Source organism: Echinops telfairi, unplaced genomic scaffold (genome assembly GCF_000313985.2).
Source record: "Echinops telfairi isolate 266 unplaced genomic scaffold, ASM31398v2 ScPeMD7_9;HRSCAF=40, whole genome shotgun sequence".
In the NCBI taxonomy this organism is placed as follows: domain Eukaryota; kingdom Metazoa; phylum Chordata; class Mammalia; order Afrosoricida; family Tenrecidae; genus Echinops; species Echinops telfairi.
In genome coordinates this window covers 52,625,765-52,638,275 of record NW_022103906.1, presented here as the reverse complement: position 1 = coordinate 52,638,275, position 12,511 = coordinate 52,625,765, and the positions used below count along the sequence as shown (strand labels likewise).

Sequence of the window (12,511 nt, the reverse complement as noted above, 5' to 3'; positions counted from 1 at the left end):
TATTTCCTCATTCCTATGCACACATGCATACACAAACACACAGACACCACTACCACCTCCACCCCCCATAAATGCTGCTTACACTTACCCCTAAAGTGTCTTTTGCCCAGGGACATGCCAGAGACTTAACAGCTTCGTTTCAGAATAAATAAATAAATGAGACAGTTTTTTCTGAATCCAAGTCAAAGCAATGAAGTAAGTTACATGAATAGAATCACACACACACACACACACACACACACACACACACAAAAGATATGCTGAAGTCCTACATCCCAATACCTGTGACCTGCGATTTGTTTGGAAATGGGCTCCTTCAGATGTGGTTAGTTAAGCTAACATGAGCTCATATTGGAGCAGGAATCCAGAAAAAAGAACTCACTGTCCTCAAGGCGATGCAGCTCACAGTGGTCCGACAGGACAGGGTAGAACTGGCCCTGCGAGCTTCGGACCCTGTAACTCCTTGGGCCATAGAAAGCCCCGTCTTTAGGGTTTATACTTGAGTGGTGAAGGGGAGGGGTGGTGAAGTGGGACAATTCAATTCATAACACAAGTAAAAGCAAATATTTAGTGTAACTTTCCCCAAGATGTTTTTCTTCTCATGAAGTGGCATGAAACCACCTCTGGAACTTAGGGGGCCACATATAAAGCAAGAGAAACAGAAGGGGACAGTGGCTCTGGGGTAGACCCCCTATGTATCAGAGTAGAATTGTGCTCCGTTGACTTTTCGATGGTTGATTTTTTTCAGGAGTACATCGCCAGGCCTTCCTTCCAGTGCACCTCTGGGTGGGCTCACACTGCCAGCTTTTCTGTGGACCATTGAGCACATTCACACAATTAAAATCACAAAGCACACAACTAAATTCGAACTTCAGCTAAACCATGGACAATGTTGTAGTGTATCCTATGGAATAGGTGGCACATACCTATAACAAATACAGTATTCATGGTTAACATGGGATCCATATTTAAATGATTTTATCTGTCAAACGTACTGCAATACTTCTGAAATTTCACATTGTGTTTTAGAACTTAATCATCAAAGGAAATAAAACTGCTGTCAGGAACAGAATATCAGGAAAAGCCCTAATTTGTGGATGACAACATGTACAGAAAACCGCTATATGACTTTATAACGTCTAATACCGATAATTCACCATGGGGGGTAGCAGGAGAGTGGGAAAAGACAGGTTAGAATCCTTGAAGGAGATTTCCCTCATCTGCACGATACAACGACTGTGTCACACTTTCACATGTTATCTTTACCTTCGAAGGCAGTGGCTGGAAGTACAAAGCCCTGGGGTCAGACTGACCTAAGTATGAACCACGGCTCTGCCATTTATTGTGTGTTCCCGCGCGAGGTACTTGACTTCCCTTAGCCCTACTTTCTCGTATTCAAAGATGGAAGCGCTTGTGCCTGCCTCCCACAGGGAGAGGAAGCACTCGTAGAGGCGGGCCCGACCGAAGGCACGGGAAAGCTGTCGCCTGACACGCAGCTCAGTGCTTTTTGAAGGCTACTGTTCTTATCCCATTGCTCAAACATAAACCCAGCGGTAGCACGGGCCATTCCGACGCACGGTGCCCCCGTGTGTGCTGGGGCAGAGCAGCGCTCCCTCGTGTTGTCAGTTACTGACCCTTCAGCAGGACGTAGATCGCCAGGGCCCTGGGGAGACTAGAACGGTCAGCCCTTCAGTTAGCGGTGGAGCGCTGTGACCATCGGCACCGCCTAGAGACTTCAACCCAAACGAAAGCCTCCTGGCAAGGACAGGCAACACAAGGTACACTGCCCTGGGGTCCTGCGAGCAGCATTTGAGAGGAGGAGCCAGCAACTCATCCGCTGCAGAAGATCGGTTTCTGCAATAACCTTGAATCTGAAAGAGAAAGAAGACAGTAAACCCTGCAGCCCAGTTCCTGCCGAGTGATTTCTCTGCTCTTTTTGAGAGTTAAACCTGTCTGGGCTGAATCCCCTCCCCACTCCGAAGGACAGAGGCCCTGCCTCCGGGTGTGCGACAATTGAATTCCTTCTTCACTCCTGTCTGTGGTACCATCTGCGCTGTGTGATCAGGCACGGGGGGTTCAGCACTGCCTTCCTGCCCGTTGTACCGTGGTGCGCAGCGGTCTGGTTCTGCTCTTGGACGTCAACATCCCCCCTGCCCACTCTCCGGAGTTCTTTTCTTCCACGTAACTCTAACGACAGAGGCGGCCAATCCCAGAGAAGGAAATATGTCATTGAGAGACGATCAATCGCTCTGTGTGGGCAGGCCTCTCCTAGCCCCTGCAGGCTTACCCTGCATGTTCAAGCTTATTACCTTATTAAAGGAAATAGGGCAACTGCTTCCCTGGCAGAAAGGCTGGGAAAGCCCAATTTGTGAAATGTGTTTCATTTCAAAGGCTGTGGCTTTCGGGCATCATGGATTTCAGAAGAGCAACATACAACAGCAACTTCAGACTCACCCTGAACCTGGAGTTTCCCACAAGGATTTCTATCTCTCCAGTGAAAGGCTCCTTGTAAAATGCACTGTCACCTGCAGGGACAGCGGAAGCCGGCACTGTTAGAAGTGATACAGAGAGCTCTGATACTACATGTATAGTCTGCCCTGATCACTTCTGAAGTTTTAGCAGATACCTAGAATTCTATCACAGCCACCCTAGAGGACAGGGTACAACTGTTCCTGTGGGGTTCTGAGGCTGTACCTCTTTAGGAGAGTAGAACGCCTCCTCTTTCTCCCAAAGCCAGCTGGTGTTTCCAACGGTTGACCTTGAGGTTAGCAGCCCAACGTGTAACCACTATGTCATCATGAGTCAGTATAGACTTGATTGCAGTGGGTGAGAATCATATAGCCGAATAACAAGTAGATAAGTGTACCTTCTCTTGAGTTTTTCTGTAGAAAAAAGAAATTTATTTTCCAGAACCCAGAACTCTGCTTTTTCAAAAACATTCCCATCTGGCAAAACTAAGTAGCAGAGGCCACCGCTGTACCAGATTGTTTGATGCATGAAATCCAAGATAGATAAACCCTTCAGAAATTGTAATGGGAGTAACAATTCCCTGAGGGTACAGAAAGGGGGGAGGGGGATCTGATAGCAATGATGACTGCATAATGCCACTTGAGGGGAACAAATAACAGAATGGTAGGTGAATGGATACATTGGATGGTGTCAGATACAGCAAAAATAATAATAATAAAAAGAAGAATGTAATATAATAATAATAAGGGTTCCTGGGGGTGGTAAGGTGGGGGAGGGAGGGGATCAAGGGATGCTGATAGCAAAGAGTTCAAGAAGAATGAAATGTTTTGAAAATGATGGTGGCAGCATTTGGACAACTGTGCTTGATCTAACTGAATGATGGATTGTTATAACATCTGTAATAGCTCCCAATAAAATGATTTAAAAAGAGCCCTGATCATCTATTTATAATATACTTAACTCCTCATATAATCTACTAATAATCTACTTACAACTCCCTATAGCACAGTTCTACTCCAGCACACAAGGTCACCATGAATTGGAATTGACTCCACCAATAATTGGTTGTTGGTTGGTTGGTTGGTTTGTCCTTCCACTGGCTCCCACATTCAATTGGTAAGTGGAGAGAATTCATGGTTATAGCAATTCTTATCCCTTCGATGTGATCTTCTAGCCCTTTCTCGAGGCAGCAGGCAGCCCAGCTCACAATGTCTAGAGGGCCATCACTCCTTCAAATGCAAACAGTAGAGAGTAGATGTTGTTGTTGTTGTTAGATGCCACTGAATCAAGTCAACTCTACCCCATAGCAATCCAATGTACAACGGACCTGTGCCATCCTCACAATTGTTCCTATGCCTGAGCCCATTGATGCAGCCACTGTGCCAACACATGTTATCCAGGGTCTTCCTCTTTTTCACTACCTCTCCACTGTCTCAAACATGGTATCCTTCTCCAGGGACTGGTGTCACCTGACAATATGTCCAAAGTATACAAGACGAAGTTTGACCATCCTTGAATCTCAGGAGCACTCTGGCCTTACTTCTTCCAATAGAGATCGGTTTGTTCTTTTAGCAGTCCTGATACATTCAATATTCTTCCCCAGCACCACAATCCAAACGCATGGGTTCTTATTTGGTCTACTTTATTCACTGCAGAACTTTCACATGCTTACGATGCAATGAAGAATACCATGATTTGGGTTAGGAGCACCTTAGTCCTCAAAGAAACATCCTTGCTCTTCAATACTCTAAAGAGGTCTTGTGCATCAGATTTGCCCCATGCGGTACATCTTTTGATCTTTTTACTGCTGCTTCCATGAGCATTGAAAATGGATCCAAGCAAAGCTAACTAAATCTGTGACAAGTTCAACCTTTTCTCCATTTATCATGATGTTACCTATTGGTCCAGTCATGAAGATTTTGGTATTCCTTACATTGAGTTGGAATCCTTACTGAAAGCTAAAGTCCTTGATCTTCATCAGCAAGTGCTTCAATTCCTCCTCACTTTCAGCAAGCATGGTTGTGTTATCTGCCTATCAAGGGTTGTTAATAAGCCTTCCTCCAATCCTGATGCCACATTCTTCTTCATATAATCTAGCTTCTCTGATGATTTGTTCAGCATACAGATTGAACAAGTATAGTGACAGGATACACGCCCGATGCTCACCTTTCCTGGTTGTAAAACCATACAGTGTCCCCTTGTTCTGTTTGCACCACTGCCTCTTGATCCATGTACAAGTTCCAAATGAGCACAATGAAATGTTCTGGAATACCCATTCTTCTTGGGGTAATTCACAGTGCATTGCATTCACATGCAATCGAATACCACAGTGAAATACAATGAAATGAGCTTTTGGTGTTGTCTGCTTTGAGCCAAGATCCATCTGACATCACCAACTTCTAGAAGTTCCTTGTCAATGTGCCATTGCATCTGTTGTTGGATGATCTTAAGTAATATTTTACTGGTGTGTGATATCGATGATGTCATTCTATAGTTTGAGCATTCTGTTGTGTCACCTTTCTTTGGAATGGGCTCAAATATGGTGCTCTTTCAATCAGTTGGCCAAGTAGCTGTCTGCCAAATTTCCTGGCATCATAGGTGAATGCTTCCAGTGCTTCTTCAGCTAGCTGAAACATTTTAATTCCAGGAGCCTTGTTTTTGGCTAAGGCTTTCAATGCAGCTTGAACTTCTTCCTTCAGCACCAGTGGTTCTTGCTCATATGCTACCTCCTAAAATGGTGGAATGTTCACTAGTTCTTTCTGGTACAATGACTCTGTACCTACTTTTCATCTTCTTTTAACGATTAAAATCTTTCAAATTGCAATTTGAGGCTTGAATTTTTCCTTGAGTTTTTTCAGCATCAGATATGCTGAGAGTGTTCTTCCCTTTTGATTATCTAATTCTAGGTCCTTGCACATTTTGTTAAAATATTTGACTTTGTCTTCTCGAGCTGCCCTTTGAAATCTTCTATTCAGCTCCTTGACTTCATCCTATCTCCCTTTTGCTTTAGCTACTCTATGTTTAGCTACTCAAGTTTCAAAGTCTCTCCTGACATCCCCTTTGATCTTTTCTTTCTTTTGAATGATCTTTTGCTTTCTTGAATTATGGTCTTGATATCTTCCCACAGCTTATCAGGTCTTCTTTCATTATTGTTCAGTACAGCAAATCTGTTCTTGAGATGTTCACAAAGTTCATGTGGGATAAACTCAAAGTCATATTTTGGCTCATGTGGATTTGTTTTAATTTTCTTGAGTTTTATCCTGAACTTACATAAGAGCAATTGATGCTCTGTTCCACAGTCATTCCCTGGTCTAGTTTTAGCTGCTGATATTAATCTCCTCCATCATGATTTTACCTCAGATGTGAGCAATTTGATTTCTGTGAACTCCATGTGTACTTAAAAAATGTATTTTCTCTGGAAAAATAGTAGACAGTGATAAATATGCCAGTTTTTTAACTGATTATCTTCAAAGATCAAGATCAAGGTGTTTTAATGCAAAAATTATTCCCATATGTTAGTAAGTCAGCCAACATATGTTGAGTTCCCACTCTTTGCCAGGCACAGTGCTATGCTGTAGGTGTAGGGCAGTCAGAGCTCCTGCCCACATGGAACTTATAGTCTAAATGTTTGAATGTTGAATTTGTCAAGAGGTGTGCACAATTTCTACTATAGGCAGGTTCTATTATTTTCATGACATTAAGATTCAGGAACGCTGAACATTGAAAAATATTTTTTTGCCTTCCTTACATTTAGTATTTCATGCTTTGTAGCAAATTTGTCCACCCAGTTCTTCGGCGTGTAGCACCATAGCTAACTCAAAGCATAAAGCCTCCATCTGAAACCATCAGTTCTGAGAGCCTGGAATCAGGATTTCAAAATGCAGGGAGCTTGGATCAACATATTTTGCCTGGAAGCAAGTCTTGGGAACCCGGGGCCTAAAAGACTAACTGATTTTTACCCTCCATCGCTATCATTTAATATTTTATTCAGAAACTGTGCCAACCACTGTGCAAGGCACCTGGGAAGAAACACTATGCAAGATACTAGTTCTCAAGGGCCCTGCCCTACTCTGTATGCCAGCAATTTTAGAAAGAAGGGTTGGGATGGAAAAGTATAACAGAATTTAACTTGTTCATAGATCCAACCAGTCAGTTATAAACAAGGAAAAGTCATTGTTGAATATTGCTGTTGTTGAATATTGTTGTTGTTGTTGTTGTCAGTGAGTCGGCCCCATAGGATAGCTACCCCACGCACAACAGACTGAAACATTGCCCAGTACTGGACCATCTCCATGGCTGGTTGTAGATTGGTTTTGCGATCCATAGGATCATTGGCTAACTTTCAGAAGTAGATCACAAGTGATTCCTTCCTAATTTTTCTGAGTCTAGAAGCTCTATTGAAACTTCTTCAGCATCATAAAACACAAGTCTTCTCTGTTAGGAAAGAGAAGAGTTCTCATGAACCATTGAGGCTACCTTAAACACAAGCAAAGTGAGCAGCTGCCTAGATCTATTCCCTTGTTTCTCATCTATTCCTGAATGCCGATTAGAGGCCACGTACCAGATGATGGTGTGATGGGAGGAGGAGGAACGAGAAGAAAAGTGAAACCATTTAGTCAAGCCCATGGCCATTCTCAGCCACCAGACAGCACCTTGCTGCCCGTGCCAGCATTTGGCCTGCATTAGCCTTTTGCAACCACACACCTACCAGCTCTCTTACACCACCGCCTGCAAATCAGAAAAACGTTGTTCTCACTCAGTTCCCCTAACCAATTTAAAAACCTTATGCATTTGTCTCCAGCATCAGCCGTAATCAAATTTCCAAATAGGCAAGGTAGACTACTGCCTTATGTTTTATTTTAGCCCCGTCTGCCCAGGTCTCTCCCCACCTTGCCCCTCCCTCTCTGGGGGCCCAGGGCCCCGAGTGTCTGCAGGCCATACTCACACCTTTTTTTTTCCCCCTTAGCCTCTTTCCTCCACTCATTTCCCTTCTTCCTTCCTTCCATTCCCTTGGCAGCCTGCCCAAGGTAACAGCTAGATGAGACTAAGGGTTACACTCGACTTCTTTGCATCACCTAGTATTTGCATTTGTCAAATTCATTCCCAAGATGACAAGCTCGGGGAGGAAGGGTTGCTCATTCTCTGACCTCAGGCAGCCTCCCCAGGGGCTGCCCACTTCAGTACAGCACAGGCCAGGAGGAGGAGGGCAAGAAGCAAAGCTAAATGGGACAGAGGCAGCCCGGTGAACAGGAACATGGCTCTGGACCCATGAGATCTGGGTTGGAATCTGCATGCCACCGCTCCAGACCTTTCCTGCTTAGCCTCTCTGGTGCCATGTTCTCATCTGAGAAGGAGTAACCACAACATCTAACTCATGGTATTGCTCTTTGTGTGAAATGAGCTGCTATATGCACGGATTTTTTTTTTCTTTTTAATGCTTGTCTTTGTGTGCCATTGAGTTGCTTCCAAATCATGGCAACCCAACAGGCCACAGTGTAACTGCCCCCTAAGTTTTCACCCTTAAGGAGCAAATCGCCAGAACTTTTCCCAGGGTGGCTTGTAGGTTCAAACCACCTACTGACCTTTCGGTTGGCAATCAAGCACTTACCCTCCTTGCCACCAGTAAAACACACTCTAGTACATAATAAAACCAGAAACTAATTGGCATCAAGTCCATTACAACTCGTGGCACTCCCATACCTGCGGCGAGAACGGCTCTGCTGGCTTTTCGAGGTAGGGACCTATCAGAAACAAATTGCAAGTTTTCCTCCCAAGCTGCTTCTGGGTGGGTTGGAACCACCAAACTTTAGGCTAGTAGTCAACCATTTAACCATCCACAGCACCCTGGATTCCTAGTAAAAAATAATCATTCAATAAATGTTAGCTACTATGTTACTATCTGCAAGACCAGCTACCTACTGGGGTGCCAGGGGGACAATGAAAATGCCTGGTCCCTTACTCAGAAATGATTAAGAACTGCAAGATGGCAACTGCAGAACATTCATTCAATCTGGCCCAGAGGCCTTGCCTAAGGGTACAAGTCACACACTAAAAAGCCCGTCCTGACTACTGGGTCTAGGGCCAATCTACTTACCTGGCCCTTAAGTCCAGGGACTCCTCTGGTTGTCACTGAGGACAAAAACCCTGGAAACCCACTTTCTTTTATTGTTCATCTTGGAAAGACGGGAGAGAGCAAGCATCGTTTTTGTTGCTGACTTGCTACAACCCTCTTTTGCATAGTTGGAACTGTTCCACAGAGGGTTTTGTTTGTTTTTTAATCATTTTAGTGGGGGCTCTTACAGCTCTTATAACATTCCATACATCAATTGTATCAAGCACATTTGTACTTATGTTGCCATCATTATTTCCAAAACTTTTTCTACTTGAGCCCTTGGTATAAGTTTCTCTTAGAACTGGGTCATGCTAGTGGGAGGAGGAGGTATTCAGGAAATAGAGGAATGATGTGATTTATCAGTGCTATGCTATACCTTGGTTGAATCATCCCTTCCTTATACCATTTCTGTGGGGGGATGTCCAATTATCTACAGCTGGGCTTTGGGTCTCCACTCCCCTCTTTTGCATCGAGATAGTTGTTTATTTTGGATCTTTTGATACCTGATCCCGTTGATACCTCATGATCACAAAGGTTGGTATGCTTCTTTCCTGTGAGCTTATTTGCTTCTCTGCTAGATGGCCACTTGTATGACTTCAAGCCTTTAAGAACCCAGACTCTTATCTTTTGATAGCCAGGCACCATCCACTCTCTTCATCACATTTGCTTATGCACCCATTTTTCTTACAGCGATCGTGTCAGGAAGGTGAGTATCAAAGAGTACCTGGTTATCAGAACAGTGTTCTTGTGTTAAGGGAGGCCTTGAGTAGAGGCCCAAAGTCCATCTACTATCTTAATACTTATCATATAAGTATATGTACATTGGCTTCAATCCCTTTCATTATAAATTAATATATTTACATATATATGCCTATAGCTACAACTCTATAAATAGTTTTTGCCTCCTATTTATTTCAAAAGGTTTTCAATGGTGGGTCCTTTTTAAAACTTATCAACATACCTTTCTTCTTTGACACCTCTGGGTTGGTGTGAAGTGAAATTTCTTAATATGGTTCTTCTATTCATGTCAAATGATTAGGCAGGACTATGAAAATAGAGCAGGTGTAAACTAATAGAAGGGATTGGTCAGTTTTAGTTGCCGCTCCCTTGGTTATAAGAATAAACCATGGCAGAAATGGGAACAGGGAGACTTCCCAGTACCATCAAGGAAGAAGAGGCACTAGTGGAACATGTTCAAGAGGAGGCTGAGACCAGAGGCACCAGAAGCTGTGGCAGTGAGACCATGAGACAGAGCCAAAGAGCCAGGCCTAGACCAAAGGCTGAAGCAAGGAGACCATGAGATAGAACACAAGAACAGTGCTCCGGGCGGTGCTCTGAGATGATGAGACCTTGAGACACAGCAGCAGATTGGCTTTCTGGTCGAGGGAGACAGAAGCCAATGGACTATGTGACTGAGAAGCTAAGGAAATTTGCTCTTGACTGAGGAGAAGTCAGCAGCCAAGTGGGCCAGTGACTGTATCTCTAATGTTTTTTGATACTGGCTTGTAACCTGTTAACTTCCCTAATAAACCTCCTTAATAATGAGTATTGTCTATAGTTCTCCATGGCTATCGCAATGGATTATCAAACCTAACAAAAATGTAGAGTGCTGTGGGATGAACAGTTGGTGTCAGACTGGAGTAAAAAAAAGCTGTAAGGTGGAAGCACATCTGCACTCTGCCTTGTGGCAAGAGATCTTGGGCTGGCGAGGAACTGGGTTCCCCTTCTCACTTGGATAGCCACAGGAGGTCCACGGTGGCCACTCTTAGGACCACCAACCTTTTAGGCCGTCAAGCACTTATCATTGCACCATCCAGTACATTTCAAGAATTCAGAAAATACGTACAAATACAAGACAATTCCCAAAGTAGGTTTTGCATGTAACAATCACTTGAACAATTTGGGGATGAGAGATATAGGGGGAATCACTTCTTATATTTCATTAAAGCTATTCTTAGTGGCAAAACCTTACCAGAAGGTCCTGTTGGTCATTCACCACAAGCTCCTACAAACAGAAACTTGCACTATATAAATAAAATGTTGAAACAGCAACATAAATTTATTAAGTTTGAGTTTCTTCCGAGATTAAAAAAAGAAAAACTGTGACTCTTTAAATTCATTTATTTTAAAAGCCATATCCTTTACTGTTTAATTTTGTAGTTTAAATTGCCTGTCAAACCATAAGAATATAAAGCCCTGATCCAGAGCGGAATAAACCAGTTTTACTTTCACATGCAATTATAGTTTTTTAATCTTTTTTGCCAGCTCATTTTCAACCTCCTTTTATTTTATCACTGGGAATCAATTCTCAGCAATTTACCATACAAATATTATCAAACACCTTCCATTTATTTTAAAGACCTAAATCCTAATGAAATAAGATGCTATGATCAATGCAACCAGCATCCTTTATCCACTCCCAGGCCCCGGTTGTAAATCAGAATATGACAATATCTATCTGGAGGCTGAATCGCCATTACTAGTCCACCTTGTTTAGTACAAGATCACAAAATATTCATAAATCATATCCCTTTTCTCTCTTCCTCCACTTCACATCTCACTGAAAACACATCCATTTTCCAAATGCATCATTTCCAGCAGTGTTCATTTTCAACCTGAATTTCCTGGCCAATCTATTCATTCGGATGCCTTTTATAGAAACAGTATTTGTCTGAATACACCGTATTAGAGCTGGAATTTTTCTTAAAGATCTTCCAATCTATGTAACCTCTGAAAAAAAGTTAATATATCCTTGTATATTCTTCAATTCCAAGTCTCTTCCTAGTCCATGAGCTCAAAGTCACATAGGGGTAATTTCAGAACCCTTAAACTGTGACTTGCATGATGTCCCTGGACATGGTCCTCACTTGGAGACAGTGTTGGATTAGTTTTCAAGTACTGGAAATAAAAAGTGAAGAACTTGAAATCTTTTGAATATACTTTTTGTAGACTTCCATCTATTATGAGTTAAAGCCTACCTTTAGGGAAAAGATATACTAAAATGTCATTTTTAATGGAAAATTTTGGTACAGTTAGTACAGAAATTTAATTTCATGACCTTTGAAAATCCTCTTAGTAAACTTTTTTATTAATACACTATTTTGACTAATAATGACTCTAGGCTATTAAGATTCTCACCCCTCATTTATTTTTTTTAATTTTTGTTAATATTTAAATTTTTTTATTTTTTTTAACTTTTTTTACAAATTTGTCTTGTAGTTCTTCCTCACAGATCCAACCAATAGCAGTTCTGTGAGTAAAGCAAACCACATAGTTACTCTGTGAGGTGTTTCCAACAATGTGGGTCTACAGACAAGGCCCCATCGGGGTAGACCTCAACAATATTTAATAATTTTTATTAATATAGCATTCCATAGTTCAATCACATCAAGCAGAATTGTACAGTTGCTACCTCAAACACTTTTCAAACATTCCTTTTCTACATGCACTCCTTGACATCATCTCCCCTTCACCACCCTCTCCAACACTGCGCCCCCCTGGCCCCAAGACCCTTATTCTACTTGCTGTCACTATAAGTTCATCAATCCTGGGTTTCATACACCAAGAAATGGAAAAACATAACACAAAATTAAGAGGTGAGCTCCAATGACATGACACCTCTGAGATACATCCTAATATGAACAAGCAAAGCCCAAACTGAACAATACAAACCCAAGATACAGTTTAGGAAACCAGATCAGGTCCAGCATGTACCGTAGAGGGGAATCTACTGACAAAGTTTTAACTGTTCAAGTCAGATTTATGCCTTTGATCTCCTATACTCATCTCTCCAAAACTCTCTGTTTAGTAATCACTTTTCTCCCATCCCTCAATTATAGATAGGGTGAGTTCTCCAAATGCTTATTTCCTATGTAGTTCCACAAATCTTGGACTCCTACTGTCAATTGTAGCCTTCTGTACACCGGGTTC

General features: G+C 42.4%; 1 non-coding gene across 1 annotated transcript; it reads right to left on the bottom strand.

Moving 5' to 3' along the window:
* Positions 1 to 11,787: 11,787 nt before the first annotated feature.
* LOC115868375 lies at positions 11,788 to 11,921 on the bottom strand. Its single transcript, XR_004045550.1, has one exon. It is a non-coding gene; the product is annotated as a small nucleolar RNA SNORA18 (small nucleolar RNA).
* Between the last annotated feature and the right edge of the window lie 590 nt (positions 11,922 to 12,511).